Here is a 25,811-nt window from a genome sequence, read left to right as displayed (position 1 = left end):
TAGGGCTCTCACATAGTAGATAGTCAAAAAATGTTGCTTCTTCTTCCTTTTGTGTCTAATCAAAATATGCTGGAAATAATTCTGCAAGAGAGATTTTCACAGAGTTGTTGCTTCATTTTCTGGCTCTACTGGAGAATATGGGTATGGAGGGGAGCTTTTCTACCTTCTGCATGCAGGACATTACATTGTTAACTGTATTCCGAAAGCTTAAAAGAGAATTGGGCTGAATATTTAAGTACTCCCCAAAGTCAATGCAAGATATAGGAAATTATGCATATTAGAATGTTATGCTGCAACATGATACATTAAATCCCGGTGAAGCTGTGGTTCCTAATTCAGACTGTATTAAGTTTCTCTGCTTAAATTTTATTATAGTGTAGATCATCGATATCAAGTGAATCAAGCCAACTATGAAAGCATCGGTAATAAGAGAAAAACATTTTAATGTATTAAGAAACCACTCTATGAAATTTTACACAAAACACACCACTTACTTCAGATACATTTGCTGGAAAGTTGCTAATGTTGAGTTTTATATTAATTTATGTTTACCAAATGCTTTGCAATCACCTTTATTACTCATCTTCAAAGACTTTTGGTAATGGATCAAACCAAACCACCAACCTGGAGAAGCGACTTTGCTAAAGTAGAAGGCACCATTACCCCGCATTACAATTGAAAATTTAGGATAACTTGGTCTGCAGTCTTTCGTAGAGCCCCTTTCACTGTCAAAATAACCAAGCATAGTCTTGAACCTTTTTGCAAACATTCTATCTCCCATTAATTGAAAGCCATACTGTCTCCTAAACTCCTTCTCTTTGCCCACAGAGCCAGGAAGAAGAATCAGCACACTCTACACTTTCTGCTCCTTCCAAGCTATTTATCATTCCACTAGAAACTTTCACTCAGATCCTTTTCCTACCAGAACTTAATGTAACCCTCTTCTTGTCATACCATCTTGGTTTCCTTGTTATAGCCATGCTTGATATATTTTTAAGCAATAACCCCAACTCTGCTTAGTCGTCTTCATCTCACACTACTCAAATTCACAAAGGACCAGTATATAAACCATGGTTCAACTTTAAAAATTAACAACGATACATATGACTATAAAGAAAACAATTACACATTGTAAAAATTAGGGCATTTAGTCCATGCACACCAATTTATAAGGAAGCCTCAGTAGAATCACAAAGCTGTTTGGTGAAAAGGAAGCAGAGTAGGTAAAGTTAGTTAGATGGTATTTCTAGTTTATGTCTTTCAGCTATAATTGCCTGGCACCCCTCTTCACTAAGGGCCATGCTGCTAAATAGACTGGATATTTGACCAGTTTATCAGGAAGCAATGTTTTGTAACTACACTGAAGGTACACAAGCTTCTATAGTCTTTTGCCTCCCTCTTACCAGAGCCCATATGCATGATTGAAAACATGGGATATATTCTTTATCTATATCTTATCTTTTTTCCTTTCCTTCCTTCTTTCTTTATTTTCTTTTTTTTTTTTTTTTTTTTTTTTGACATGTTCTGGCTCTGTCACCCACACTAGAGTGCAGTGGTGCAATCCGGGTTCGCTCCAACCTCCATTCTGTGAATTTTTAAAGTTGAACCATGGTTTACATACTGGTCCTTGGTGAATTTGAGTAGCATGAGATGAAGAACACTGAGCAGAGTTGGGGTTATTGCTTAAACCTTGGCTCACTGCAACCTCTGCCTCCCGGGTTCAAGCGATTCTCCTGCCTTAGCCTCCTGAGTAGCTGAGATTACAGGCACCTGCCACCAGTCCTGGCTAATTTTTTTACTTTTAGTAGAGATGGGGTTTTACCATGTTGGCCAGGCTGGTCTCAAACCCCTGACCTCAGGTGATCCGCGCCTCGGCCTCCCAAAGTGCTGGGATTACAGGGGTGAGCCACTGCGCCTGACCAATGTCTATATTATATAATGATTTATTTTCCTAGGCTGGATACCCAGTAGTAGGATGGCTGGGTTGAATGGTAATTCTATTTTTAGTTCTTTGAGAAATCTCCACACTGTTTTCCATAGAGGTTGAACTAATTTATATTCCCACCAGCAGTGTATAGTATATTTTGTCTTTTCTTTAATCAATCAGCATTTGATTGGAATTAGGCATTCTTACTTATAGTCACCTTGATAAATCTTGCATGGTCCTGTGTCACCTTAACTATTCATTTACAGGTAACCACATCTATTGATGGTTATGCCATGTTATTTTTAAAAAATTCGCCATGGGAGGGTGTTGAGACACCTCTTGTGCCCTTCCTCACATCCTGTTAATGTACTTCTAGCCCAGCTGTTGCTATGACAACCAGTTGTGCAAAAGTATGATGTGACAGCACCTTGTCTCCACTGCAGTGAAAATTTCTTGTTTTCTACATCAGGGAATTTTTGTTGTAGTACCTGTGGGTACCTTTTCAGCTATTTTGACTCACTCGCAAACCTGGAAGTGTGAGTGAGTTAACACAATGAGGGGCAAGAGTCCCCCCTCATCCATCCCTTGAGTGGATAATGCTGAGGCGAGCTGCACAGAGCTCCTCAAACTGACCCCGTATGATACAACCATATTGGTTGATTGCCACATTTCTTAAGATGACTGTATTTTTTTTCCTCGGTTGAAAAATGTAGGATTTACAGATTTTGTTTTGTTTTGTTTTGTTTTTTGAGACAGAGTCTTGCTCTGTCACCCAGGCTGGAGTGCAGTGGCTTATTGCAAGCTCATTGCAAGCTCCGCCTCCCTGGTTCACGCCATTCTCCTGCCTCAGCCTCCCAAGTAGCTCGGACTACAGGCGCATGCCACCAGGCCCGGCTAATTTTTTTTGTATTTTTACTAGAGACAATGTTTCACTGTGTTAGCCAGGATGGTCTTGATCTCCTAACCTTGTGATCCGCCAGCCTCGGCCTCCCAAAGTGCTGGGATTACAGGTGTGAGCCACCGCACCTGGCCAGAGATATTTTTATGTCCATTTTCACATTGGCAAGATGTGCCATCATGACTTTTAGAAGTGTTGTATCAGCTTTCAAATCAATATGAATATTTTTCAAAATGTTTAGGCCAATATAAAATATTTGGGCAATTTAAAACATAAATACGGCATGAGAAAAATTTTACTGAGAAAAATTAGTAAGTTCAATGTTAAGTTATCTGCATAATTCTGTTCAGTGTTTTCACATAAAAAGTGAAAAACTTGGAGATTTGCCCTTAGAAATTAGATATTTTTCTCCTTTTAATTTATAGAAACATGTTATGGAAACTAGTCACAAAATAAAATTACTAAATTATAAATATAAAACATATAAAAGCCCTAGTACATGACATGTTCTTTGAATTTGCTTCAAGATGATTTTCTATTTAATACTTTCCCTTAAATATTGATAGAAAATCAGAGGTCGGCCAAACATCTTGGCAATGCTGAGAAATTATATTTTAAACGCAGTATGTAAACCCTCATTTTCATTTTCTAATCTTAATTCAGAGAAGATGGAAAATACAAGTATTTTAGTCCCCAAAGAAATATTAACTCCTCAAACTGGGCTGCTTTGGAATAAAAGTCCTGATGTGCACCCTGTGAACTCAGTTAATATCACTATGAGTACTGTAATTTTTGCATTTCCTGATTTGTACTAAAATTGCAAGTATATTAGTTTAATATTTTATAGGGGTTTTGGAAGACTGCTCTTGAAATTTTCAAGGTACAGGGTTGTCATTTATCTGGAAGGAAAATTCCAGCATCTGACAATAATTCTCTGTAATCTTTCACTTGGCCGAAGGCTCTGATTGGTTATAGCCATGGCTTTTCCTCACACACAAATTGAACAATTTCACGAGAGGTTCATTTTTTTCTCTTTTGCTCAAAATAACAAAACTATATGCCATACTATCCCTTTGTCTTTGTCCTACGTTCACTAAACTAATAGGTCTAATCCCAGACATCTTGATTAGTTACCCAGTCACCACAGTTACTTTTAAACAGGGAGAGTTTTTATCTGAACACTCAACTTGGGCTTCATGCTCTGCAACAGTTCCACTGAACATATTCTTTATTCTGTGTGTTGTGGTTGTTTGTATTTTTTATTTCTTTGGCTTGGTGGCCGTACACATCCACAGGGCATTCTAGTATTGACTACTGACAAAAGTCTCATCAAATAATAAACGTTATCATACTTCTAAACTATTTGCGGGGGAGGGGTGGAGGATAACAGGTTTTTATTCAATTATGAACGGGCTTACATAACCCCTTCCCTCCAAAACAATGTATGTAACTTTATTTTCACATGGTCATAAGAAACAGTAAACTTTCCTATTTCTTATTTTTCGTAGCAACATTCATAGACATTTGAAATTTGAAGTATATTGAAGACATACTTGGAAACTTGCTAGAAATAAAAAAATCAATAAGATAAGGGGGCAGGTGATTTTATAATGATAAAGGTCTGATTTTAAAAGTGGCATAAAATAATCAGAGTAAATAGCATTTACTGAGAACTTCTTGTTAGACACCTATGACAAAAAAAGAATCAAACGGCTTTAGTCATTTCCTCTCTACTGGGTTATTTCCATCAACATTCCGTAATATCTCCCACCTTAAAAAGGAATCCTTTGTGCCTTTTGCTTTAAGGTACCTTCTTTACCTCTCCTTCCCATCTATAGAAAAACATCTTAAAAGCATCCATACTCGCCATCTTCACTTTCTTTCCTTCTATTTTAGTCTTTCTTCACCTCCACGCCACTGAAAATACATTCTTCAAGGCCATCAATTCTTTTTTTTTTTTTCTTTTTTTTCAATAGAGATAGGGCTTAGCTATGTTGCCCAGGCTAGTCTTGAACTCCTGGGCTCAAACAACCCTCCTGCCTCCTCCCAGAGTGTTGGGATTACAGGCATGAGCACTGTGCCTGGACATCATTTCTTCAGCTGGAGTGCAGTGGCACAATCATAGCTCACTGCAACCTCCAACTCCTGGGCTCAAGAAATCTACCTACCTCAGCCTCCCAAGTAGCTGGGACTATGGGTGCACACCACCATACCTGGATAATTAAATTTATTTATTTTTTGTAGAGATGGGGGTCTCACTGTGTTGGCCAGGCTGGTCTCGAATTCCAGGCCTCAAGTCTTCTTCTTGCCTCCGCTTCCCAAAGTGCTAGGATTATAGATGTGAGCAACTGTGCCCAGCCAAGTTAATTAATTCTTATTGAATCTAGTAGTCTATTCTCAGTCCTTAACTTATTGTACCTTTCTTGGAGCAGCAGTTGATAATAATTGATCAAACTCTATTTCTTGAAATGCTTTTTTCTTTTGGCTTCAGCAACATTACACACTTTTTTTTCCCTCCTCATAACTGACCACTTCCTTTTTGGTCCCTTTTCTACCTTTTTCTTCTCTTCTTGGCTGCTAATTGTTTAAATGCCCTAAAGATTGATCTTCACTGAAATTTAAGGTTTCTTTATTATTGTAGCATAGATCTTTGAGTTCTGTGGATCTAGAGATTCTGCTTTCCAAAGGAGAACATTTCCACTAGGGGCGCATCAAGAGTCCAGTTGAACCATGAGCCAAAATAAACCACTTTTCTTTATAAATCACCTAGTGTCAGGTATTCTTTTCTAGCAACACAAAAACATACTAACACATATGGCATTTTATGAGGTCAACAATCAATCTATATATATAAATGTTTGTTTGTTTTTTAAGAGACAGGGTCTCCCTCTGTTGCCCAGGCTGGAGTGCAGTGGTACAATTATAGCTCACTGCAGCCTCCAACTCCTGGGCTCAAGGGTTTATCCTGCTTCAGCCTCCCAAGTAGCTGGGATTACAGGTGTGAGCCACTGCATCTGAATTCATATTTGTGTTAAAAATGAATGAATGACACAGAAACAGGCTTCTGTATGTCACAGGAAAATATGTATGTGGCATGGATTTGAAAATAGGGATTTTGGAGTTAGACTGTTCTGGAATAGAGACTTATCTCTATTTTTAACAAGAGCTTTATGAAATGATGTTGGGCAAATTTCTTAACCACTCCAAGCTTCATTTTCCTTATAAAATTTATACGGAAAGTTATAAAATGGAAAAGATAATAACACCAATTTCATAAGATTGCTATAATAATTAAAATAATACTCATAATGGACATGTTATCATTAAATATTGGTCTCGTTTGCTGCAACCTACCAGGCAGCAGACAGAATGCTGAAGACTTTTACTTGTAATTCTCATTCAGTCCTCCAAATAAATCTGACAAGTTGATGGCAATTCCATGAAGATTAAACAACAACAACAACAAACTTAGACTCACAGAATTTATTTAATTCATGTGATGATACAGTGTGTTAGTCCAGATAGGTTATGTCAAGCTGCAGGAATGAACCAACCCTAAAATTTCAGTGGATTAACTAATAAAGGATTGTTCCCAACACACACAAAGTATGTTGTAGGTCCCATGGTTCTTCTGAGTACCTTCGATCCAACTTTTCTTCAGGGATCCAAGGCTGCTGGGTCTTGCATCTAGAACATCTTGAACACATGGTTCTAGTTCACTGCAACAGGCAATGAGTGACCTGGAGAATTGTGTTTGGCTTTTAAGTATATTAGTCAACTGACATAACAGCATTTCTAAAACCATAGCACTGGCCAGAACTAGTCATATGGCTCTGCCTAATTTTAAGGAAGCTGCAAAATGTGGGAGAACCTAAACCTGTTTAGTGAATAGTAAATATTTCTGCCACATCTGGCTGGTAGACTGGATTCAAAATGGCAGTATATATGCTTCATATCCTCCAAAGCTATGTTTGCCAAATAAAATATATGATGCCCAGTTAAATTTTAATCTCAAATGAACGATGAATAGCTTGAGTATGAGTATATCCCATGCAATGTTTGGAGCATATTCAGAGTAAAAAATTAAGTGTTATCAGAAATTCAAACTTTTATTTGCTAAATCTAACAACTTTACCCAAGGGCCATATGTTTCAGACATGACTAAAACCTGTTGCTAATATGAAGTGAAGAATTATTCCCCCTACCTAAAGGTATTTACAATCATATTTTAAAATTTCCAGCTAATAGGAGCACATCTGCAGATTAAACTTTGCTAGCCACTTGCCAATTCAGCTCACTATATTATAGGGGTTTTTTAAAAGCCCTAAAATTAAAAAAAAAAAAAAAGACTTGGATCTCCGTAACCTCCATCACCAACTGAGAATATGGCTAGCCTTCTGTAACTTACTTAGGTTGCGTAAGTTGCCTCTTTCTTTATTTGTAAAATTTGACTTGAAAAACACCAAGGGTAGCTTGTCCCTCATTAAATCTATTTTCTTATGATTCTATTGTGTTACGTCATAGTATTGTGTCAGGATATTAGTAAAAACATACCACAAATAACACTTCTGAGTATTCTCTCTCTCAAAGTAACCTCCCCAGGTGAGGTTATTCTGATGATAATATTGTAGCTTAAATTGTTTTTAGAAAATATAGCAGCATATTCTTTTGAGTATCCTCCTCTGGTGGCAAATTATTTTTCCACAAAGGTAGACTTGATTTTTGGAACCAAATAGAAGTTATTTAAAGTCAAGTCAATGAATGGTCAAAATGAAAAATAAATGTACATTATGGAATAAAAACTAGGTGAGTTTATCAAATAAATGAAATTGATTTATTTTTGAGACTCTTTAATGCTCCATTTAAAAGCAGTTAGTTTTAAGGCAAGTTTAAAAATGAGTTTTGAGCAATGATCACATTGCTGGAATAAGTGCATTGCTTCCACTTTTGAAGGAACTCACACTCAATGGGTAATGAGCTCTGTAAGTTGATTACAAAAAGTAACCCTCTATCAAGAAACCAGTGATTGATTGCTATTCATGATAAAGTATTGAAAATACAATTCCACATGATTTATTACCTAAATGCTCTTGAAAATGACTTTTATCCTGGAACAAAGCTCCTTTTTGGTGAACTTTTCAACTATGTTTAATAAAAGAAATACTCCATACTGGTGGTTTTCTACCTCCCAACAAAATACATACATACGTACGTATGTATAAAGCTTTTCTGATCTTATTCATGGAATCATTTTTTAAAAGTTCAAAAATCCATACATCAAAGATTATGTGACAAATGAAGAAAGTCGAATAAAAAGTTTTTTTTTTTCATGGAAATGTTCATTGGTCAAAATTGAAGATTAACTTTTTACACCAAAATGCAAAGATTTGAAAAATGAAACATATTTCTAGAGAGAAACAAGACAGACATAAGCAAATAGATCAAAACACAAGTTTGGCCATTTTTCTGGACATAGACCAATAAAGTATGTTTTATTGAAACAGCCACTGATAGTACTTAAGACAAGGGCACCTCTGAGTGGTCCCTACCATTGTTTTTCTCATTTCTCCCTAACTCCAACTTTCTCTTTGCTTTCCTTTTTTTATTTTATGGGGTGCACCTATGTTACTGCACGGTGTCTATGCATGCACACACAACACACACATACGTATTGCGTGGTGTCTATGCATGCACACACAACACACATATACGTTATTGCATGGTGTCTATGCATGAAGACACAACACACACATGTGTTTAAGAACATTAAAAATTCAAAGTCATTTTGGAGCACAGTTCTGAAATACTTATCTTAAAATGTTTAAATTTTACATACCATGAACTAACCATTCTAATTTTAGGAATTTATCTTCATAAAACTGTAGTGGACTGAATTGTGTTCCCCTAAAAGACATGTCCATGTTCCAACCCCAGGAATTTGTGAATGTTACTTTATAAGGAACAAGGGTCTTTGAAGAAGATATAATTAAGTATCTTGGGATGATGAGATCATCCTTGATTATCTGCGTGGGTCCTAAACTCAATGACAACTGTCCTTATAAGACAGAGGCAGTGGGAGAACACACAGACAAATGAGCAGGAAGCAATGAACAGTGAGGAAATGCATCCACAAGTCAAGGAATGCCAACAGCCATCAGAAGCTTGAAAATCCAAGGAACATTATCTTTACTTGAGTCCCTGGATTAGTGTGGCCCTCCTAGATTTCAGATTTATAGCCTCCAGAGCTGTGAGAAAATAAATTTCTATTGTTTCTACCCACCAAATTTGTGGTACTTTGTTACAACAGCCTCAGGAAGCTAATACAGAAATTATCCATAAAATTAATAAATATGATCAGTATAATTTTATTTATAATAGCAAAAGTAAAAGTGTCTACAATAGAGAAAGCATTAAAAAGTATACTATAGATATGACAGAATATAAATCCTGTAGCAAAATAATATAAAATAATATATTCAACATATATAAAATGAAAAAATAGTTTGCTAAACAGCCTGCAAAGTGTAATTCCATTTGTTTAAAAAGATATATTGGAAGGGTTAATATCCAGGATACATAAAGAACTTCTACAACTCAACAACAACAACAAAATAGCCTGATTAAAAAATGGGCAAAGGACTTGGACAGACATTTCTCCAAAGATGATATACAGTGCTCACTTTGGCAGCACATATACCAAAGATGATATAAAAATGACCAACAAGCATATGAAAAGATGCTCAATATCACTAATCATCAGAGAAACACCAATTAAAACCACAATAAGACATCACCTCACACCCATTTGGATGTCTACCATCCAAAAAAAAAAATACCCAGAAAATAATAAATATTGACAAGGATGTGAAGAAATCGGAACCTCTGTGCACTGTCTGTAATAATGTAAGATGATATGGTCACCATGGAAACAATACGGCAGTTCCTCAAAAAATTAAAAATAAAATTATAGTATAATGCAGTGATTTCATTTTTTGATGTATTTCCAAAAGAATTCAAAGCTGGATCTGAAAGAGATAGGTGCACACCCATGTTCATTGCAGCATTATTCACAATAGCCAAGAGATGGAAGAAACCCATTGTTCATTGATAGATGAATGGATAAGCAAATTGTGGTATACACGCAATGGAATATTATTCAGCCTTAAAAAAAGGAAAGAGGTTCTGACACATACTACAACATGGATGAACCTTGGGGACATTCTGCTAAATGAAATAAGCTAGTAACAACATCACAAATACTGTATGATTCCACTATCTAAAATAGTCAATTCATAGAAACAAAAAGTAGAATGGTGGTTGCCAGAGGCTGAGGGGAGGGAGAAATGGATTGTTACTGTCTAATGGGTAGAGTTTCAGTTCTGCAAGATGAAAAGTTCTGAATATGTGTTACACAACAATATGAATATATTGAACACTATTGGAATGTACACTGAAAAATAGTTTTTGAAATTTACTAAATTGTATATTTTAAATATGTGCAGTTTATTATATCAATTATACCTCAATAAAGCTGTTTAAAAATATGCTGATGGCTGGGCACAGTAGCTCATGCCTATAATCCCAGCATTTTAGGGGGCCATGGCAGGAGGATTACTTGAGCTCCGGAGTTCAAGATCAGCATGGGCAACATAGCGGGACCCCATCTCTACAAAAATATATTTTTTAAAATTAGCCAGGCATGGTGGTGCACACCTGTAGTCCCAGCTTTTTGTGGGGCTGAGGTAGAATGACTCCAGCCCAGGAGGTTGAGGCTGCAGTGAGCCAAAACTGTGTCACTGTACTCTAGCCTGGGCAACAGAGCGAGACCCTGTTTCAAAAAAAAATTATATACACATATATATGTAATTGTAACCCTAGCAATTGATTAAGAATAAAAACTTCAAAGTCAGACTGCTTGGCCTCAAATTCTAGCTCTACCATCTACTAGTGGTATGACCTTGGATACATTATTTAACTTTGTTTCTTGGCTTTCTCCTCTGTAAAAATAGTGTTTATAACAGTAATACCTAGATGAGCTAGTATTCATAACACAAGGTCTGGTCATAGTTTGTGCTAAATAAATGCAATGATCTATCTCACTCTTGATGTATCTCTACAAATACAGATGGCCACTGACTTACAATGATTCAACTTATGATTTTTTGACTTTACAATGGGTTTATTGGGATATTAGTTGCATTTTTGATTTATGATATTTTTGACTTATGATGGCTTTATCAGAACATACCTCTATTGTAAGTTGGTATTAGTGATTATCTCTAAGTGGCTGTTCCACCAGAGACTTTAATTATGATCTTTTCAGCTTTTTATTACATACGTGTGTGATTTTTATAATAAAAGCTATGCAAGTTTTTTATACATACAAAATAAGTCAGATGATCTATCTAGCATAGAATTTTGTCTCTCGGTGATACTAACGAAAGACTATTTGAGCAAACACGGGCCATTTGTTATATTTCAGAAGTCCTTCTAATATTATTAGTACTATTATTGAAAAAGAGAAAGATATTACATTTGTATGAGGAAAACAGAGTTTACAAAAACAGACTGCAACTGTTGTTATGGTTATTAATCTCCTGAAAATTATGGTTTATAATCTCCTGAAATTTTATAGTAATGTCATTAACTATTAGACTCACTTTCTAACTATGTGTAAACAATAGATTGGGTGATGGAATAAGTATTTCACAGAGATGCCTTATTGATCCATTATTTTTGTAACAACGGAAAGAGCCATGGTAGATTTGGTGTTGATCCTGTTTTTCCCTCCAGACAGAGCCAGCTCTGGCCTGCTCTATCTCTCATTACTGTGATGACGGCTGTATCCAGATGCTAAACACTCCAGAGACACTCCAATGCAGTGTTAAAGACTCTGAACACTTCATCCCCAAAGAATGTAGCATTCCAGGAGAAAACAGGCCTCCTTCTGACACTGGTAAAACTGTGAAGGTGTGTGATAAATCAGGGATCAAAATGAGAGGCCACAGATTCTCTGCCCCTTATAGTGAATCCTGCTCTTCTCTTTTCAATGGAGTAACAGTCATATTTAAAAAAAAAAAAAAAGTTTGTACAGATACACTAATGGAAACAATGACAAAATATATTCAAACATAAAGTGTTACAATAGCTAGAGGCTGTTCTAGATGAGAATCAAAGAATAAATAGCTGGAGATGTAACTAAGGATAAAAACATATGAAACGTCTTGGGCTATTTGAGGGGATTAGTTTTGAGAGGGTGGGCAGGAATAGTTTGTCCTTGGGGCAATGGTTGCTTCCATTTTCTTTCCTTCTGTTTTTCCTTGTTTTCTTCCTTCTTTTCTCCCTCCCTTTCTCCTTCCAGCTCCCACCCTTCCTTCCTTCTTTCCTCTCTTTCTTTTTACAGAAATTTTCATTTCTTCACTGCCACAAAACAAAGACAACAGGGTGTTCAAAGTACCATTTACTTGACTCATCAACCTCCTAAAGTAATATAAATTTTTTAAAATGTAAAATAATAAATGTTATCTATATCCAAGAAAAAAAATAGTGGCCAAAAATTCTTGGCTATAAATTAGAATTCTTTTTTCACTAACAAAATCAAGTGTTTTAATCAAAAGTATGTACAAGATTCTTTCTAAAATGACCACTGCTGAAGTTTGCTAACAAAAATGCAAAACAATCTGCTTCAGTACAACAGAAATATATAAATTACGGCCACAAATGTTAATTAAAAATTTCAAAACAGTAAGTTTACTTGTTTTGTTAAAGCATTATGTAATTCCTAGCATTTTTTGTTTCTTTTTGCTTTTTAATGAGGTGTCATTTATGTAAAGTACACAAGTGTACATCTTGATAAATCTTTCCATAGTCTACAGCCATGTAACCACCAACCAGATCAAGATAGAGAACCCCTCAAAGACAATGTTTCCAAGTTTAAGTGTATAAGACTCTCCTGAGGATGTTGTTAAAAATCTAGATTCCTAGGTCACAATCCCAGAGGTTCAATATCGGTGGGTCTAGGTAGGGTCCCTGAGACTGATTATTTAATAAGCACTTCCACTTAGAGAAACTCTGCCCTAGAAAGAAACCTAACTTAACTCAATGGCTCTAGAAGTTCTATTACTCTCTACTTAAAGATAATTTATTGGGAAACCTAGGTGCTTTCCTACCAAGGAAGAATATATATGACATTTGCTATCCCTGTGTAATTTTAACTTTTAGCATTGTTTTTTCTTTCTTTGAGCCAGAGTTTCCCAAATGAAGTTTCCACCAGTCCATAGAAAAATGAAAATTAATAAGACCATAGTGAGTTATTCATAAAGTTCGATGTATCTAAAGGATTGTCATTTATTTTCAGATTATGTTCTTCCTACCTTCAGGACTTTCAAATGCTCTTTGCTTTACAAAATAATTCTAACAGTAAAATAGTATGGCCTTTTTTTCTTATTAATTCTGAGAAATTAAGAGATAGAAACGCTATATTGTTCAACTTTGAAAAATCTGAGCTATCAAGCCTTCAGGTCTGCTCCTGAAATTTGAACTGATTGCCACCAGGGGAAGTAGAGTACTACAGCCTGTGTGATTTCAACTGTAGAGGCATTTTTTTCTGCCAGAGCATGTCAAATTTAACTGCAGATTTTCTACTACAGTCTTCTGTCACTTAACAATGAGAAGATGAGATGTTCTGAGAAATGTGTCCTTAGGCTAGTTCATCACTGTGCTAACATCAGTGTGTACTTACACAAACCTAGATGGTATAGCCTACCACACACTTATGCTAGATGGTATAGCCTATTGCTCCTAGGCTACAAACCCACACAGCATGTTACTGTACTGAATACTGCAGGCAGTTGTAACACAATGGTAAGTATCTGTGTATCTAAACATAGAAAAAGTACAGTAAAAATATGTACTATAATCTTAGGGGACCATGATATAGTATATGTGGGTTTGTCACTGACCAAACCATCATTATGTGGTATATGACTGTACTCCAAAAAACAACCTTAGCTTCTTTTGTCTATATATAAGCAACATATGGTCTCTGTAAAAAACTTTCAAAGAATGGGAAAAATTAAATCAAACCATCAAACCATTGTTAATGTGTTTATTTTTTTCCATTTAATTTTAGTCTTTTTCTATGTACAATTTTTTAAACAAGTCAGGAATGAAATGAAGATAGAAAGATAGATAGATTCATTACCACCTGATATTTTTCTTCAGCAGTTTCCAATGTCATTAAAATCCTTTCAATGTAGTTTTGTCTGTATAGTGTTCTATCTCATGAATGCATCATAATTTATTTATTTATTTATTTTTATTTTTTTGAGACAGTCTCATTCTGGCACCTAGGCTGGAGTACAATGGTGCAATCTTGGTTCACTGCAACCTCTGCCTTCCAGGTTCAAGTGATTCTCATGCCTCACCCTCCTGAGTAGCTGAAATTACAGATGAGCACCACCATGGCCGGCTAATTTTTTTTTTTTGTATTTTTAGTAGAGACAGGGTTTCGTCATGTTGGCCAGGCTGATCTCAAACTCCTGGCCTCAAGTGATCCATCCACCACCTCGGCCTCCCAAGGTGCTGGTATTACAGGTGTGAGTCACCATGCTCAGCCTCATAATTTATTTTATTAACAACCTTTTACAATTTTTAAATTTAGAGGTTATTTCCACTTTGAAAAGAGGTCAGGAGTTCCAGACCAACCTGGCCAACATGGTGAAACCCCGTCTCTACTAAAAATACAAAAATTAGCTGGGCATGGTGGTGGGTGACTGTAATCCCAGCTACTCAGGAGGCTGAGGCAGGAGAATCGCTTGAACTCAAGAGGCAGAGGTTGCAGTGAGCTGAGATTGCACCACTGCACTCCAGCCTGGGTGGCAAGAGCAAAACTCCGTGTCAAAAAAAAAAAAGATGTAGGCTGGGTGTGGTGGCTCATGGTTGTAGTCCCAGAACTTTGGGAGACTAAGGTGGGAGGATCACTTGAGCCCAAGAGTTTGAGACCAGCCTGGGCAGTAAAGTGAGACCCCATCTCTCTCTATATATATATTTTAAAAGTAAATAACACTACAGGGAATATTTTTGTACTCACTTAAAGATAATATTTTGAATATATCTTTAAGATAGATTCTTTTTTAAAGGAAACTGATACAAAGGATATAAGGATTTTTAAGGCTTTTTATATATTGTGATTCAATGGCCTATTGCTGTATAATAAAATTTCTACAACTCTGTGGCTTTAGAATCACAGCCTTCATGCTGTTCTAAGGGAGTGGTAATAAAGAAAAAAAAATAACAGCCATATATTATGTCACTGCATGATGTTGACTGGGGTCACTCATGCAGCTGCATTCGGCTGAAGGCTCAACCGAGGCTGGTTGTCTAAGATGACTTCACTCATATATCTGGCATCTTAGCTGGTATATTAGTCAGTTGTTGCACTGCTGTAAATAAATACCTGAGACTGGGTAATTTTACAAAGAAAAGAGTTGGCCCACAGTTCTGCGGGCTGTACAGGAAGCATAGCAGCTTTGGCTTCTGAGGAGACCTCAGGAAACTTACAATCATGGCAGAAAGTGAAGAGAAAGCTGGTACTTCACATGGCTGAGAGCAGGAGGAAGGTGGCGGGGGAGGTGCTACCCACTTTTAACAACCAGATCTCATGAGAACTCACTTACTATTCAGTATCAAGGGGGTAATGGTGCAAAACTGTTCATGAGAACTCTGCCCCCATAATCCAATCACCTCCCACCAGGCCCCACCTCCTACACTGGGGATTACAATTCAACATGAGACTTAGGAAGGGACACAGATCCAAACCACATCAGCTGGGATGGTTGGAAGAGCTGGGAGATGACTTGGCCTCACTCTGCATAGACTGTCATAATTCAGTAGTCTAGCCTGAACTTATCTATAGGGCAGCTGGATTCCATGAAAATAAACTTAGAAGCTGCCAGGCTTCTGAAGACCCAGACCTAGAAGTCAAAGCAAGTCATGGGGCCAGCCCATATTTAGGGGGAAGAGAAGTAGACTCTACTTTTTAATGAAGAAGCTACAGATTCACATTGCAGAAGGAGACTGAGGTAAGAAGAATTGTTGTGGTCATCTTTTGGAACTAATCAACCATATATCACCATATTATTATTTTATATAACACTAATTTACAATAAAAAAGTGTATGCAACATATACTTCCATCAGATTGCCATGAATTAAAAAGTGTCAGCAAGGATATACAGCAACAATAACTCTTATATACTCCTGGGAAGAGTGTAATCTTGAATGCCCACTTTAGAGAGCAGTTTGGTATTAACTGCCAAAGTTCATAGGTATATACCTGAAAAAATGGGTGCATGGGTAGACTAGAATATATGTAGAAGAAGGTTCATAGCAGCATCATTCATAGCTCAGTATAGCCCAAAACTAGAAACCCTAAACTTCATCGAGTCTAAAATAGATTTTGTGGAAATGTGAAATATTATAAAGCAGTGAAAATGAACAAACAATACACTCAGCAACATGAATGAATCCTTTACACATAATGTTGAACATAAAATCCAAGTCACAAAAGGACGGATACAGTGTGTTTTCATTTATGTAAAGTTCACAAACAAGCAAAACGGAACTGTGCTTAGGGATGCAACAAATAATATAAAAAGAGAAATTGTTACCATTTCAAAGCTAGAATAGGAGTTTGCCCCAGTGAGGATGAAGGAGGATGGAGAGGAGAATCTAGGCAGAGGAAACAGCATAACTGGATGATTGGAAGGAGCTGTTTAAATTTAAGGAAATTAAAGAAAGCCCGTGCACAAAAGGAAGAACAGGAACTTACAGGCCAATTTAAGGATTTTCAGGTTTCATGCTAAGAACAACAAAAAGCCATTGATTGGTTTTAAGCAGAGGATAATATAATCAGGTTTTCATTTTCAAAGGGTAATTTTGTCTATCATGTGTAAATTGATTAGAGAAAGTCAAGAGTGGAAACAGGGATATAGTTAGGAATCTATTTGCAGTGGCTTCAGGTGAGAGATGATATGGCTTCAACTGGTGCAGTGACTGGAAAAGGTGAGAAAACAATAAATCTGAGATAAACTTGGAAGGTGGAATTAACAAGAGCTGATGCTTGGCAATTAAAAAAAAACACAATGAGTTAGCATGACTTTTGTCTTCTGGCATGATCAACAGGGTGCCATTGATCAAGAAAGGGAACACTAGTGGAGGGCTGGACCTTGATTTTGGATTCCTGGGAGACATGCAATTGCAGATGTTAACGAATAAGTTGAATAAATGATCTGGAGCTCAGATGAAGTGCTTGAGTCAGAAAGAGGAATTTGGGAGTCATCAGCACTGATATTTTTCTCTTTTAATATATCATGGCAGTAGATGAAATGGGGCATAGCTGAAATACCAAGAGAGGTAAAATGACTCAGAAAGGACAGGTAGAAGCAAGAAGCAGTGAAGATATTAAAACTATCTATGTGCAAGACACTGTGTTTGATGCTGGGGCACATGGATGAGTAACATATGGACCCTAGTTTACTGCCAAGGAGAGGAAATAGACACTTTAGCATATAACATATATCTTACTTGGTAAATGACAGAATAAAGATAAGTACAAGATGCTGTGGGAACTCAGAGAAGGGCAGTGAAGCCTGGGAAGTCCAGTAAGAATTAGCCAGAAGAAGAAAAGTGGGAAATGCAATCCAGGCAGACACAATAAGACACACAGAAGCACTGAGGCTTGAAAGAACATCATGTATGTACATGATTGCAAGCAGACCAGTATTATTAATGTACAGAGTTTGAAGGCTAAGTGACGGGACATCAGAGCAAAGAGGGAGAAAGACCCCAGTCATGGGGACCTTGGATGCCCTGCCAAAGAACTTAGGATTGAATCAGTAGGAATACAAGTGACATAGTCATATTTGCATACTAGAAAGGTTACTTAAACTGTGAGTGAGGGGTGGGAGTAAACTGAACACAGCTGAACTGGTTAGGAAAACAATAAGTGGCTGAATAGTGGGTGCTGATAGGGACATGGGAAAATACATTTGATAAATATTTAGGACTGTTCTTTAATTCAAAGAGCCTTTCTGGAAGGTCATAAATGCTCATTTCTAGTTTGTCCTAGTTTTAAAAGCAGTTGACTGGTATTTGGGGGAGATGGCGGTGGCCCAAATTGTCAATCTCTGAATTCCTACACACACCACACACACACACACACACACACACACACACACACACACAGAGCAATTAGATGGCAAAGCCAAAACACCTAAGCAACATTTACAATAAAGCTAGGGGACCTCAAAATACAAGCAGGTGGTAGTAACCCCTCAACAGTCACAGACTGTCAGGTTCTGTGCGGGAGGAAGAAGGTAGCCATGAAGCTGAGGACTGAGATCACTGCCAGCAGGTGAGAGCAGGTGCAGGCAGGAGCCTCAGCAGCTGTGGGCTTGCAGGCCACTGCTCAGAGCAGCCAGATAGGAGACAGCACATTGTCCTCTTAGCCAGGGTGGCGCTCCTGCTGGCAGTCTGTGGGCACCGGAGCAGTCCAGCCTGCCTGTAACTCCAAAACCTGTGACTCGCCACTGCTCACTCCCATCTGGGACATGGCCCCACACTGACAAGAATCTGCTGCAAACAATCCAAAGCAGCATTGGGATAAATGGGATAAAGAAAAGTAAAGGTCCAGTGGAGAGGGCTCGGGGCCAGGAAATCCCAGAAAGCAAGCCACTGACGCTTTGACCACTATGCAAAAACAACAGAAGTGGGAGCTTCTTAAAGTCAGAAAAGATTTCCTCCATTCCATCCCATTGTAAAAATGTGGGAAAAACTAGAACTGAACACCAGGAGAGTACGGAGGGAAAATCCCATACACAATTATTATTAAAAAAAAAAAAAGGAGCAAGTAAACATCTACAGACAAGGAAAGCAGGCCAGGAAGATGTGCCCACAAAACAGCTCAAAATAGTAACTTCACACTTTAAAACAAGTCTAAGAACATTAGGAAAATTATTCAAGGTTTTGAATAATGGTGTTTTGTGGAAGAATGTGTTCATTGGGTAACTTATAAGTTACAATCAGAAAAGCTCAGTACTGAGGGGACAAAACGACAAAAGAATTAGAGATAAAAGGAAAAACATTTCCAACACAAAGATGAAATGAAAAGGAATACCAGAGAAAATAAACACAAGAGATAATGCCGTAAAAGAAATAGGAAGTGGCCAGGCACGGTGGCTCACGCCTGTAATCCCAGCACTTTGGGAGGCTGAGACGGGCAGATCACTTGAGGTCAGGAGTTCAAAACCAGCCTGGCCAACATAGAGAAACCTTGTCTCTTCTGGAAAAACATAAATTAGCTGGGCTTCGTGGCACACACCTGTAGACTAAGCTACTTGGGAGGCTAAGGCAGGAGAACTGCTTGAGCCCAGGAGGTGGAGGTTGCAGTGAGCTGAGAGTCCCCCACTGCACTGAGTGACAGAGCAAGACTCCATCTTAAAAAAAAAAAAAAAAAAAAAGAAGGGAAGTGAAAAAGGAAATTTAAAAAAATTAGAAAAGCAATATTTTTAAAATAAAAAAGACATGAAGAGATAAAGACTATTAGTGAAGCTAGTAGTCTAGATAAACCTTTTCCAGCAGCTACAGACAGAGCTCTGCTTTGTATCTGCCGCTGCCTTAAAACCATTGTCTTAGGCATCTTTGTATCTCTGTGGCTTCACTTAGTTCTTGTCACATGACAAGAAGGTGATGAGAAACTGGGGGAGCCATTCTACATAGGAAAGTCAGGGAAGACTTCTCTAACCATATTCATAGCCTCACATTATCAGGTTAGTTTGATATAATGTTAAAATATTCAAGCACCCATGAATCCCAGTTGTTCCTCTGTGAACTAACTACAGGCCTCCTTTCCTTTTTCTTTATTCCTTCCAAAAGGTACATGGGGTATAGTTATAAATACACCTAATTCCAGACCTCGTAGAACTCATAGTTTAGTGGAAGGGACAGATGGGTAAACAGGTAAGTAAATACAACATGACAAAGGGCATACCATAACTTTGAACAGTATTACTGTTCTCGTTGGTAACTCTTCTGCCTTGGGCCTCTGAAGTCCCTGGAAAACCCTGTTTTCCTGTTTGAATTCCAGGCTGAATATCTGCCTGGCTCCCTACATCATCTCAATATTTACTTTTTATTTTTTGGCTAGATCAGTAACTTGACTCGCATGCAATACTAGCTTAATTCCCTCATAGTCAGTTAATTATAGCATTGGCTTGAGATACATGACTTAATGTAACATGACAATTTTATTTTAAAATTACTTTCTTAAAGAGCCTGTATTTTTCACACCAAATATTTTAAATAAATGCTAAATAAGATTTTTGGCCAGATAATTCAAACTGTCTATTAGCCAAGAGAATGCATTCACTGGGTAACTGTCATTATTAGAAATCTATGCTGCATTCCAGTATCACTGTATTTCTATCAGTAAGCACAATCACCAGCCACTTGGTCTGGTAATCAGGCAGGGAGTGTTTATCTGTACTGCAGGAATTTTTAAAGACGGATAACACAGACAGAATATTCTACAAGAGACACACAAAATTAGAAGTATTTAAACAAATACATAGGTATTTTAATTATGTTCTGAACTGGCTAGTGGTTTATATTAGCTTGTCAACTCTTTTAGCTTTACCACAATTCTTTTAGATTCCTCTGAGATACTCCCAATTACTGGAAATTGCTACCTTCCCCCAAAGAATGGGGTAGCCACATTCCAGGGCCTAGTGTTGGGGACAGATGAGAAAGAACAGTGACAGTTCCCCTTTCCCAATATCCTTCACTTCACATATTACGAGGCCTCAGAAATAGAGTAAAATTGACTGTCAATCCTAGCTTTATATGAGGTGGTAAGTGAAGAAAGAAGGGGATTAAAGTTCTCCAAAGGCATCTTCTCTCCAGGTGATTCTTTAATGAGGATGACAGCAGGATTGAGGCTTCTGGAAATTCTCACACAGGCATTAGGTGTAATCATAGGAAGTTCCAATAAGGTCCCTCAAGAGCAAGAGAATAAGGTCAGGAAAAAGTCATCTTCTGAAGATACATACTCCAAGAAACAATAATTATTTTACAAAAAGACATAGAAAACACTTAGATGTAAGATACGTATATATTTTAATCTAATTAAACTACTCCATTAATAGTTCATAACCCATCTCTATGGTTGTACTTATCACACTGCAGCAGAATTCTAAGTTTTGACCTATCTGTCCCTTCTACCAACCAGTGAGTTCCTTTACATAGGAACAGTATTTTAGTCATTTTTGTTTTGTTTTGTTTTACCCTCAGAATCTAGCACTGTGTCTGGCTCAGAAGAGGGATGAAGAAAATGTGTGTTGACTAAATGAGCTGGAAATATAACGAAAGAAGGCAGACATTGAATTGTAATAGGCATCTGCATGTAGTATACAGGAAAGGTTATTTGATTAAAATGTTAAGGCTATTTAGAAATATCTGAGATATATGGAATCAGCAGATATGAACATTCTGATTGCTAAAATATGTGCACCACAGTAGTGGCAGGTATTCATTAGACTATCCCAAAACATAAGCCAATTTCTTTCAAGAACACATAGTTCTAGATATCCAGGTTTTGTGCACATTCATTTATTTCTAGAGCATTTACATTTATTAAATACTTTTTTTTTTTTTTGGAGACGGAGTCTTGTTCTGTCACCCAGGCTGGAGTGCAGTGGCATGATCTCGGGTCCTGCAACCTCCGCCTCCTGGGTTCAAGCGATTCTCCTGCCTCAGCCTCCTGAGTAGCTGGGACTACAGGCACATGCCACCATGCCCAGCTAATTTTTGTATTTTTAGTAGAGACAGGGTTTCACCATGTTGGCCAGGCTGGTCTCAAACTCCTGACCTCGTGATTTGCCCGCTTCAGCCTCCCAAAGTGCTGGGATTACAGGCGTAAGCCACCGTGTCTGGCCTACTGAATAACTTTTATGTGCCAGGTCCTGAGATGGGAACTGGAACTATAATAACAGATATTCATAGTCTTTTGTTATCAAGATGTTTAGTAGGAGGAAACAACAACAACAAAAAAGGCAAACTAAAATGTTATAGGCTTTGAGGCCAGGTGCCATGGCTCACGCCTGTAATCCTAGCACTTTCAGACACCGAGTCAGGCAGATCGCTTGAGCCCAGGAGTTTGAGACCAGCCTGGGCAATATGGCAAAACTCCTTCTCTGCAAAGAATATAAAAATTAGCTGGGTATGGTGGTACGTGCCTATAGTCCCAGCTACTCGGGAGGCTGGAGTGGGAGGATCACCTGAGCCCAAGGAGGCCCAGGCTGCAATGATCTGTGATTGTGCCACTGCACTCCAGCCTGGGCAACAGAGTGAAACTCCATCTCAAAAAAAAAAAAAAGTAATAATAATGTTATAGGCTCTGAGATAAAAGTTTGTTGCCAGTAGAGAGTGGTAGAAGAAGAGACTGACGACTTTAGATAAGTTTTGCTAATGGGAAATAGAGAATAAAAAGATGCTTCATCCAAATCTTAAAATATGACAAGGTGATCAACAGGGTGAGGACAGAAGAGCATTTTAGACTGAAGGAGCTTTATTGAAGAAACAATAAACTTGGTGGCTTACTTGAGCAGAGCTTACTGTGGAAGGGGTGTAGGGTTCTGGAGAGATGAGGTCCCGAAGAACTTTATTTCATGGGCTAAGAAGTTTTGACTTTATATTACACAAAATTGGAAGTGACAGAGTATATTAAATTGCTAGGGCCACCATAACCAACTACCACAGACTGGTTGGGTTTAAGAACAGAAATTTATTTTATCACAATTCCGGAGGCTGGAAGTCCAAGATAAAGGTGTTGATAGGGTTGTTTCTTCCGAGGCCTCTCTTTGGCTTATAGATGTCCATCTCTCCCTGTGTTGTTACATGGTCTTTACTCTGTACATATCTGTGTCCTAATCTCCTCTTCTTATTAGGACATCAGTTATATTGGATTAGGGCCCACCCCAATAATCTCATTTTAACTTAGTCACCTCTTTAAAGACTCTACTTCCAAATACAGCTACATTCTGAGGTACTGGAAGTTGTGACTTTGACATATGAATGTGGAGAGAATATAATTCAGCCCATAAAAGGGTTAGATCTAATTTAGATCATCAAGACAGCAGTGTGGACAGATGCAAGACCAGGACAGGGAGACCCTTTGGAAGACTATTGCAGTATTTAGTTTGTATGGGTGATGATCCCAAGGTTGGTTTGGTTGTTGTTTTATCCCTGTCATGGCTGATAATCTGAATTTGAACAAGAGACACGGAAGCATGGCAAAGGAAGATGTCAAAAGGGTCAACAGGAATATCATGTTAAGGATCACTGGCCTGCAGGATAGAATTCAGACTCTTTGGCACAGTCCACAGGCTTCTGACAATTTCCCTCTGATCCCTCAGTGCAGCAGACTCTTGTCCTGCCACTCAACACAGTGCACGCTGTGCCCTCTAGCCATAAAACCTCACAGTCTCCAATCACACTAGGCTTTTCCTCAAGGCCAAGCCTGTGTGCCTGCTCTGCCCTCTGCCTGAAATATTCTTTCTCCTCTTCTTAGCCAGCCAAACATCTATCTATTCAAGTAGAGGTAGTCAAATGTTGCCTTCTTCATGAAACTCGAACGTTCTCTGGCAGCGAGGAACTTCCTCTCCTAGACTCCCAGGAGTATTCTGCCTAGACACTCTCATTTGGTGCTATGACTAGTTTACATTTTACACACTTGCTACTCTGACTAAATTGTAAACTCCTTGTGGGCTGGGACTGGCTTCCCTTGTTTCCCCATAGCTCGATATTGTGATCACCAAATGGGAAAGTCTTCAATAAATATTTGATAAATGTGTGAGAATCAAAGTCTACACCTGTTACCACCTAGACACTACCAGGTAAAGCCTTGCCTGTGCTTTCTCTGTGATATCTCTCTTTAACTAAAACACTAAGAAGAGATTAAAGAAAGTCAGATTTTCCATATTTGGGGCTAAAAAGAAACAAGATATTTTACAAACCAGCAAGGAAAATTCCAGGGGAAAAGCCAGGGGAATCAGCAGAGTTTCCAATCTGTCACCACTTTAATCCATCTTGTAAATAAATCACTTCCAGTTTAATTTTAAAGGACAAAACACCACTGTCTTCATGTCTTTTTCTATTTAAGAATTTAACAAGTGGCTCCCTTTGCCTATCTGATCAAATCCAAGTTTCCCCATATGGTTTTGAAGACCTTCCATGGCCTGGCTCTATTTTACTCATCAAATCCAGTGTCTACACAACTGTCAGAATCACCTCCCTGAAACACAGACAGGATTATTCACTATCATACTCAAAAATACTTCAAGGCTCCTTATGACCTAAGATAAATCTCAAATTCCTCACATTAGTTTTCTACTCTAGTAAGCCCTCATTTAATGTTGTCAATAGGTTCTTGGAAACCGTGACTTTAGGCAAAACTAAGTATAATGACACCAAGTTGTTGGGTTTATTTTCCTCATCAATGTTATAAGGAAGTGACCTTGAATGAAATGACATTACTAGAAGACCTGCTGTACTTTGTTTCGCTTAAGGCTGCAGTTTCCAAGAACTACCGACAACATTAAGTGGGGACTTACTGTACTTGGCCCTGGTTTTTCTTGTCCAGGAATTCTCCCCTATAGACTCCAATCGTCAGCTCACTTCCCGAGTTGTCCTTCACAGATATTTCTTACATTTTCCTGTTTCTGTGCCTCTACAGTGTTCAAGTTGTTCCTGAACCACCTGTACTGTTGTCTTCCATATATGTAGTACAAGTTAGCAGTCTTAATACAAAAGACTTCCAATCCACTAACCTTTCCATCTGCTCTACCTCCACTGATAATCAATTCCTGTTTGGGGTTAGTCTTGAACTAACAGCACCATCTGATATAGTTAATTGCTCTTTGCTGCTTGGGCCACTCTCCTTTGACTTCTAGGACACCACTTTCTCTTCTTCCTCCTCTTCTTTCTTCCATGAACTGGCCGATCCTTCTTTAGCTTTTTTATTTGATCTGAGTTATCCCAACCTCTACAGGTTGAAGTATCTAAGATTTAACCCTGCTAATCTCTTTTCTAAACACATGCATACTCAGATTTCATCCAGTTCCATGGTTTTCAATTTCATCAATAGGTTAAAAAGATCTAATTTTCTATCTCCAGCTCTATCTCCTTTCCCGATTCCAGATTCATATGTTCTACTGCCTAATTAATATCTCTACTTGGATGTCAAAAAGGCATCTCAAACATAGTATGTCCAAAACTAAACACTTTATTTCCCTCTTCCCTAAAACTTGCATCTGTCATACCCTTCCTCATCTTAGTAAATGGCCCTCAGTTCTTATAGATCTTACAAACGTCTCCGACGCCTCTCTTTCTCATCTAATCCATTAGCAAATTTTGCATTGAAAATACGTTCAGAATTGCACTGTGTCTACAATTCTTTCACTGCTACCACTTTGGTCCAAGCCATAATCATCTCTTTTTTGAAGTATTTCAATAGTATCTTTACTGCTCTCTCTGTCCCTGCACCCCTAACCCTCAAGGTGGTCTTTCTAGAGCTGATTATGTAAACTCCTCTGCTCAAAACCCTTATAGTAGCTTCCCATCTCATTTAGAATATAACCAAAGTCATTACCATGGCCTATAAAGCATTATGACATCTGGCCCACCATTGCTTCTGAGTCCATCTGCTACCACAGCTACTCTTAGTCAGCTCTAGCATTTCTAGCCTCCTTGCTAATTCTTGGAGGACTCCAAGCACACTTCTGCTTCAGTATCTTTATACTTAATATTCCTTCACCAGGAATGTTCTTCCTCTAGACAGTCACAGACTCTCTCACTTCCATCAGGTTACCTTTCAAATTCTACCTTATATGTCCGGGTATAGTGGCTCATGCCTGTAACCCCAGCACTCCGG

General features: G+C 38.0%; 2 long non-coding RNA genes across 3 annotated transcripts in view; one reads left to right on the top strand and one right to left on the bottom strand.

Moving 5' to 3' along the window:
- The window catches only part of LOC117981488 (uncharacterized), a 189,094-nt gene extending 169,108 nt beyond the window's left edge, over positions 1-19,986 (top strand). For both annotated transcript variants that reach the window (XR_004673035.3, XR_004673036.3), the window contains exon 3: positions 11,619-19,986. This is a non-coding gene — a long non-coding RNA (uncharacterized LOC117981488). The remainder of the gene's footprint in view (positions 1-11,618) is intronic.
- LOC117981487 (uncharacterized) overlaps positions 1-25,811 on the bottom strand; it is a 42,342-nt gene that overhangs the window by 11,181 nt on the left and 5,350 nt on the right. The window lies entirely within an intron of this gene.

The sequence above is a fragment of the Pan paniscus genome, chromosome 7, assembly GCF_029289425.2.
Source record: "Pan paniscus chromosome 7, NHGRI_mPanPan1-v2.0_pri, whole genome shotgun sequence".
NCBI classification, from domain to species: Eukaryota; Metazoa; Chordata; class Mammalia; order Primates; family Hominidae; genus Pan; species Pan paniscus.
This window is presented reverse-complemented; position numbering and strand designations above follow the sequence as displayed.